We start from the raw sequence: 8,660 nt of genomic DNA, 5'->3' as shown, positions 1-8,660 counted from the left end.
GGCTCAGCCAAAACACTAGCAAATTTAGGTCTGCAAGTAGCCCATGCCAAATACTAAATTGCATTGGTGGTACATGCAGTTGCCTGCTTGGGAAGGGACTGGTCATCTGCCCTGCCCGTCATGGCTATACTATGTAGATAGTGCCACCCAGTAAGTAAAGATATTGGGGAATATTAGGGGAGTCCAGAGGAGTGAACCACCTCTCCCTTAGAGTGCGATCTGTGGAGACAGAGGGAAGTAGTGAAAAACCCCACAGTAGATCCCATAGAGAGAGGGAAGTGTTAATCCCCTAGAGAAAGAGTAAGGGAAGCGTAACTACCTATTCACCAAGGTAGGAAGGAATGGTGCCTCGTTCTTCTCTGTGAGAGACAGTGAGGCTGGAAACGCTCAGTACTGGAGAGAGATGCGGATCCAAAATGGCCACCAGAGAGGTTTCCCGGGGTTTGGTATAGTACCTTAGTAAGATGGCGCCCGTGAGGCGCGTGTGCAGCGACTCGTGCACAATGAAATAGACGAAGCGCCAGATCATGGCGCGAAACGTCGCTGGGAATGGCACTGAGTTACCAATGCGGGGTCTACTTTTAGTGCTGTTGTCCCATTATGATCTACATCTATAAAAGCATTGTTAGCATTCTGTTCCATAGAAATTATTACTTAAATATTGATTCATGAGAAAATGTATATTGTTATGTTTTAACATCCATTTTTTATGTAACCTTAACATAAATATCTGAATAAAAAGCATGAAACAGGAGGGTGATTTAGACAAACTGTGTGTTGACAGTGTCTTGAGATCTACTGATGACCAGCTAAAGGTCTACTGGTAGATCCCAATCTACCTTTTGGACATCCCTGGCCTAGGGAAATCTTTGTCAGAGAATAGCAGTGAAAGTGAAACTAAATGCCTAGGGAAATCTCTGTGAGAGAATAGCAGTGAAAGTGAAACTAAATGCCTTTCTGCAGAGCTGACAGGCAGCATGTAATGGGGGGAGGGAGGAGGGAATTGACTTACCTCCATGTGCCAGCCAGGAATGCTCAATAAAAGGTATACCCTCCGTCGTGGCTACTGGTGCAGCCTCCGAAGAGCGGGAACCAGTGCCCAGGGTAGTGTGGGGGGGAGCTCCCCAGCCTGCAGCCTCCGTAGAGTGGGAAGGCTATAGAGCATCTTCAGATCAGAAGTCCTTGGCTGGAGGGGTTCTGGAAGAGCAACACTGACCCCAGTAGTGGCATGATACTGAATAAATCTGTACCATTGCTCCCAGCCACGAAGTGTCCATCCTCCTTCTGAGGACACTAAAAGAAAACTGAGGATTGAGGCGGGGATGAAGCCCAGAGCAGGAGGAGGAGGAGCCACTTTAACCTTTTAGTGTCCTTTCTCCAAGCAACAGGATCTTCATCCCCATGGTGCCTGTGTCCCCCAATCTAGGCAAGAGAAAAGAAATTAAGTTAGTCTGGCAAGATCTATTACGCATAAAACCATGCTGGCACAAACTCATAGTATTATGATTTTTATTATGAAGTCCAGGATCTTAACCTTTATTAACCCTTCAAAAAGCTTTCCTACCTCTGACATCAGACTAACTGGCCTATAGTTTTGAGGCTGAGAACGGGATCCTTTCTGAATAGCTGCACCACATTAGCAATTTACCAGATTATTTTTACTGCTTGCTGCAATATCCTTTTCCATATCAATTTTAGCTTGCCTTTTTTTTTTTGCTTTTGCATTATTTATTGGCCTCCTTGTATCTTATAAATGATTTGGCTGTCCCAGCTAACTTGAAAGCCTTAAAAACACATCTTCTTACCCACCTCAACACCAACACTTCTATTGAATCAAAAAGGTTTTGCTTTGCAACGATGTTCCTTGCTTACAAGGGGAATATACTGACAAGTATATTTATTAAGCAGCATTTTAAAGACTTCCCATTTTTGTTCCGTGTTTAACCCTGTGAAAAGCATCTCCCACTTAATATGTTGCAGAGATGCCCTTATACTGTCAAAGTTTGCACGTCTGAAATTTAGAGTTTTAGTTACTCCCTTATAGAATTGCTTCTGCAACAGAATCTCAAAGGAGTGAATCTTTGCAACAGAGCACTCCTCACAGGAAAAAGCCACCAAAGTCAGGATCCCAGGTTAAGAAGGTATAAATTTTATTTGAACATTTGATATGCACACAAGTGTCTGAGGTCTGACGCGTTTTGTGTCTACGCACCATGTTATGATCACTATTCCCTAAATGCTCACCCACACAAATGCTAGAGATAAGATCAGTATTATTAGTTATTGCAAGACCCAAAAGAGAGTTATTCCTAGTAGGTTTAAGCTGGAATAAAAAGTTGCCATTCAGCATATTTACAAACCTACTAGCTTTTTCTGTCTTAGCAACCCAAATACCCCAGTCAATGTCTGGATAATTGAAGTCACCCATAGCAACAACTTGACCCAGCTGTGAAGACGCTTGTATCTGCAAGAGTAGCTCGGCTTTATACTCGACGCTTATACAAGGTGGTTTATAGCATACACCAATGATAATTCTATTTGTAACCTTTTGCCCAGTCTCTACCCAGAGTGATCTACACCCTCATCAGTGCCAACTATGGTTATTTCTTTAGCGCATGGTTTTAATTCAGGCTTTACATACAAACACACTCCTCCACCCTTTTTAATCCCTCTGTCCCTCCTAAAAAGGGTGTAACCATTTAAATTCACAGTCCAGTCAAATGTTTCATCCCACCAATAATTTTTAAAACATGCAATTAATCCTAGGTCTCCCATTTTACCTGTCAAACTCCGTGCATTTGCCAGCATACAGCGGAGGTTACTACTTTTACTTTTGAAATTTGCAAGACTTGAGCCAGGCATTTAGCTCCCTAAGCTCCCGCTGCCTTCCTAAACTTGCACACGGCACACACAAAATTTCAGAATAAATTACATTGGAAAACCTTCCCTTGATCTTAGAGCCTAGATCCCTGAAGGTCTTCCATCTACCATTTATTTTGTCATTAGTATCTGATCAACCACATGCTGAACCCTAAAATTAGGGTCATTAAAATTGAGGTTTCACTGTATGTATCCAGCTGTAAGTCCAACAGTTACTACTTTATATATTTATAGAAAAGAAGAGCACCCCATTGTTTAATATCTGACAGGGGTTATATATAGATGGTGCTAGGTTTTGTATTGTACTAGATTGTCTCTACCTTATACTACGCAACCGTATGAATGGTCTGTTGCTTCCTCCCAGTCGTCTTGTGTCAGTTTGGGAATTTTGGTGACCCACCATTCATATGCTGAGTGGAATGGTTTGGGCCCCCATAATAATAGATTCTGATAAATTATAGATACCAGTTTGACTGGAGAGGGGGCGTGTAGCATATCCTCTATTGTGAGTGCCCTAAGCACGTGCTTCTTCTGCCTACCCATAGTTCCGTTCCTCCTTACTTAGGTATTTACTACTATAAATACCACATACAATTAATCCCCACCCATGCTATAGACTGTTTTAGAAAGCTTTTAAGTTTCAAGTACCATCTTGCATTTATTTACCTGGTGTCAGCCCCAAATGCTGGAAGCAATTCAATGATTTAAATAAATTTAACCAAACAGGCCTATAGGAGAATGGGTGTCAGGTCCCAACAGGTCAGGCTCAGGTTGAACCGACGTCTCCTCTGGCCAATGTCCCCACGCCGGCGCCTGTTACTAATGCGCGCGCGTGTTTTAGCGTGGGCGCGCGTTCACATGCGCGTGCACGTCCAGACGCAGGCGTGCGTTTTGACGCAAGCGCACATTCTGACGCAGGCGCGTGTTCTGACGCAAACGTGCGTCCTGGGGTTAAAAGGTCACTCAGGTCTAGGCTCAATGCGAGGTGATCGTCTCTACTGACACTAAGCGTATTTACTACTGATGATTATTCTGATTACGACTACGGCTTGTTCCTGACTATTCTTCTGATTATCCCTGGATTCCTGTGTTTGTTATTCCTGATCTCGACCTTGGCTTCCCTGACTACTCTGCTGGATTTCCCTTAATTGGCACCTGCTTCCTGATCGTTCTCTGTGTATGACCCGGCCTGTTCCTGACTTCGTCTCTTCAACTGCAGATAAGTGCTGAGTCCTTATTACGAACTGTTATTCTGTGGGCTCACTTAGCACTCTATTCTGCTATTCCTTATCTGGGACAGTCCTGTACCAACTTTCAGGGCGCAACTCAGTGGGAAGCATGGGGGAGGCTCATACCTTCAGACTCGCCTTGATACTTGACAATGGGTTGAAGATATAGGAGTTCTCATTTTGTGTATTTAGTATTTGATGCATTCTTTGCAAGGAGCTTAGGTATTCCTTTCTTGCCAGTGTAGCCTATTCACTGTCAAAATCCCCACGAGAGCTGTAGCTGAGACAGTTTTATAAGTTTGAAGGCAGAAGAAACCCAGGCTATTAGGGGTCCATTAACATCTTAGAAAGCAGATCTATTAAATCATCAGGGACCTCAAAGATCAGTTATGTCATACAACTTCCAGAGAGCAAGACATATTTTGCCTGGGGGGATCAGTGATTGTAGATTGCACCCCGCACTTGATGGACTTTGGTCTTTTTTTTAACCCAGCGCAACTTAACTATATGTATCTTCTCCATTCAAAGGGTAAATTAATTTCTAAAACAATTTACTGTTTTTCACTTCACACCTGTTATTAATGAACAATCATGGAATACATTACAGGCTGGCATTGAAAGCAAATTTCCAGTGCATACTGGGCCCTTCTGCTTTTCATACAATTTAGGGGATGTCGTTAATATGGACCCACTGACAAGCCTCAATAAAGGCTATAACCTATGTGAACATCAGCTACTGTCCTTGATGTTCTTTAAAGGACCAAGATTTCATTTTTTTTCTAAACCAAAAAAGTTATCCCAAAAATCCGAAAACTTTGAACAATTTATTTGTACTTGAGATCACTTTTAAAGATTATAAATTGTATTGAAATTGGAGCAACTACCCTGTCGAATATTGCTTTTGTATGGTACTTACCTTTTATAGAGCTTTTAACAGGGTTCACAACATATGTCTGTTAAAAATTGTACTATTTAAGTTATCTTTAAAGGAGAAGGAAAGGTTAACACTAAGCCTTATCAGAAAGGTCCACCTAAATATACCAATAAACCCCCAAAGTAGTGCTGCTCTGAGTCCCCTGTCAAAAGAAACACTGCATTTCTTTCCTTCTATTGTGTTCACATGGGCACCTGTATCAGACTTCCTGCCTTCAGCTTCAACCTCATTGCCCTGGGCAAGAGCATGCTCAGTTTGCTCCTCTTCCCCCCCTTCTCTACTGTAATCTGAGCCCAGAGCAGGGAGAGACTCAGGCAGGAAGTGATGTAACACCAAGCTAATACTGCAGCTCATATCCTAAACAAACAGAGAGTTTCTAGAGCTTTTTACTCAGGTATGGTAAAACATTCTACAGAATAAATATAGCATTCTAGCTTGCACTATTGCAGCTAATCTATTGGCAATAAAAAGCCTCCGTAGCTTTCCTTCTGCTTTAATGCTGGATATGGACAGACCAAGGAATAGAACCCTAACAATGTATATGAAAAAACTTGCTCTAACATCTGAGTATGATGTGGCAATTTTGATTTTTGGTTTTACAAACAAAAAGGTGGGGCCAGTTTGGGTATAAATCTTCATGATCTGGTGGGGATCATTAATGCCTATAATTAAGTACCAGGGGGTTTTTTGGTTTTGAATGATTATACCCTTTGAACTGGGGATTTTATCCCAAATATTTTTTTTTCCATTACTCATCTTTCTAGTCAGGCCCTCTCCTACTCATATCCCAGATATTCAAATCAATGCATGGTAGCTAGGGTTATTTGGGCTCTAGCAATCAGCTTGCTGAAACTGCAGACTGGAGATGTGATGAATTAAAATGCTAAATAACTCAAAAACTACAAAAAGTTAGAACACATTGCAAATTGGCTCTTCGAGTGTAGAGAGTGCACACACGCTTTCTGGTCAGTCCCTAATGCGGAGAGCACTTTGACCAAAAGTAATTTAGCATAGTGGTAAGGAAACTACCTAGAATAATCATACATTATTTGAATCAGAGCCAAAACTGGAAACATAAAAAGATTTACAACCCAAGTAAGCTTGAAAGCGCATACATCTGGTATTCCAGCGCATGCTCTAGCTGTGTTCCAAATCTTTTATTCTATCATCATGTATTTTATGATTTTAGTTACTGTAGTACAAATGTTGATATCTTGCCACTAAGATAGAGCTTGATGGGAAAAGTTTAGCTTAGTCAGTTGCTTAGTGCTGTTACAGATGAAGCCACTTGGATTTGTGAGATAAATGCGTCATGACTCAGGGTTAATTGAAGAAACTGCGTTATCTAAAGTCATCTTAACTCATTTAATGCATTTAACCTTTCCATTAGCATACCAAAGCACCATTGTGAACAATGGTGAATGCTTTAATTAGATGGGATGTTGTGACGCAGTTTTCTGTGTTAAATGAGATAAATGGGATATCTGTGTTTAGTTATTCTGTGTCAAACAGACAAACCAAAGGGGCTGCATCTGTACATGTTACATAGTTAAATTGGGTTGAAAAAAGACAAAGTCCATCAAGTTCAACCCCTCCAAATGAAAACCCAGCATCCATACACACACCCATCCCTACTTTTAATTAAATTCTATATACCCATACCTATACTAACTATAGAGGTTAGTATCACAATAGCCTTTGATATTATGTCTGTCCAAAAATTCATCCAAGCCATTCTTAAAGGCATTAACTGAATCAGCCATCACAACATCACCCGGCAGTGCATTCCACAACCTCACTGTCCTAACTGTGAAGAACCCCCTACGTTGCTTCAAATGAAAGTTCTTTTCTTCTAGTCTAAAGGGGTGGCCTCTGGTACGGTGATCCACTTTATGGGTAAAAAGGTCCCCTGCCATTTGTCTATAATGTCCTCTAATGTACTTGTAAAGTGTAATCATGTCCCCTCGCAAGCGCCTTTTTTCAGAGAAAACAACCCCAACCTTGACAGTCTACCCTCATAATTTAAGTCTTCCGTCCCTCTAACCAATTTAGTTGCACGTCTCTGCACTCTCTCCAGCTCATTTATATCCCTCTTAAGGACTGGAGTCCAAAACTGAACTGCATACTCCAGATGAGGCCTTACCAGGGACCTATAAAGAGGCATAATTATGTTTTCATCCCTTGAGTTAATGCCCTTTTTTATGCAAGACAGAACTTTATTTGCTTTAGTAGCCACAGAATGACACTGCCCAGAATTAGACAACGTGTTATCTACAAAGACCCCTAGATCCTTCTCATTTAAGGAAACTCCCAACACACTGCCATTTAGTGTATAACTTGCATTTATATTATTTTTGCCAACGTGCATAACCTTGCATTTATCAACATTGAACCTCATTTTCCAGTTTGCTGCCCAGTTTTCCAGTTTAGACAAATCACTCTGCAAAGTGGCAGCATCCTGCATGGAACCTATAGTTCTGCACAATTTAGTATCATCTGCAAAAATAGAAACAGTACTTTCAATGCCCACCTCCAGGTCATTAATAAACAAGTTGAAAAGCAAGGGACCTAGTACAGAGCCCTGCGGTACTCCACTAACAACACTGGTCCAATTAGAAAATGTTCCATTTACCACCAATCTTTTAGCCAGTTCTCTATCCAGGTACAAATACTATGTTCCAGGCCAACATTCCTTAATTTAACCAATAACCTTTTGTGTGGCACTGTATCTAATGCTTTAGCAAAGTCTAAGTAAATCACATCCACTGCCATCCCAGAATCGAGGTCTCTACTTACATTCTCATAAAAAGAAATTAAGTTAGTCTGGCAAGATCTATTACGCATAAAACCATGCTGGCACAAACTCATAGTATTATGATTTGCTATGAAGTCCAGTATCTTATCCTTTATTAACCCTTCGAAAAGCTTTCCTACCACTGACGTCAGACTAACTGGCCTATATCTCAATGAATCCTGAAAAATTAAGTTAAGAGGTTTGGCAATCACAGAGCTAAGCTCGCTAATTACCCTGGGATGGATACCATCTGGCCCTGGACCTTTGTTAATCTTAACATGTTCTAGTCTCTTTTGAATTTCTTCATGTGTGAACCATGCATCATTAGTTGTATTACTAGAATTGGGACTGTTAAGAAGGAAACCTTCACTTACTGGTTCCTCATTTGTGTAGACAGATGAAAAATATGAGTTCAGAATCTGCGCTTTTATTTTGTTTTCATCAACCAGCTGGGTGTGTGCATATTCTTGTTCCTATCTTGACATTGATCTTTCTGCATTTGTGTACTTACAGGTGTGTTCAGGATAATGTTGAGAGAGTGGAACATAAATACTACATGCAGAGGCGGGCCAAGCCAAACGGGTGCTCTAGACAACTTGGCCAGTCATATTACCCCTCCAGTGTGCGCCCATGCACGTAGTTACATCAAAGGGGAAGAGAGCAGAGTTGAAGAGAGCCAGTGGCAGCAAGAAATCTAGAGAAAGACTAGAGGCAGGCAGGTACCTGCCCAGTGCCCCCCAAGCTTTAGACCCTAGACAGGTGCCTCTTCTGCCTATCCCTAGTTCCTGCCCTGGCTACATGTCACATCCTAACCCAAAGACGT

This window comes from Xenopus laevis, chromosome 4S (genome assembly GCF_017654675.1).
Source record: "Xenopus laevis strain J_2021 chromosome 4S, Xenopus_laevis_v10.1, whole genome shotgun sequence".
Lineage (NCBI taxonomy): Eukaryota > Metazoa > Chordata > Amphibia > Anura > Pipidae > Xenopus > Xenopus laevis.
The sequence above is the reverse complement of the archived record's forward strand: the minus strand, read 5'-3'. Positions refer to the sequence as shown.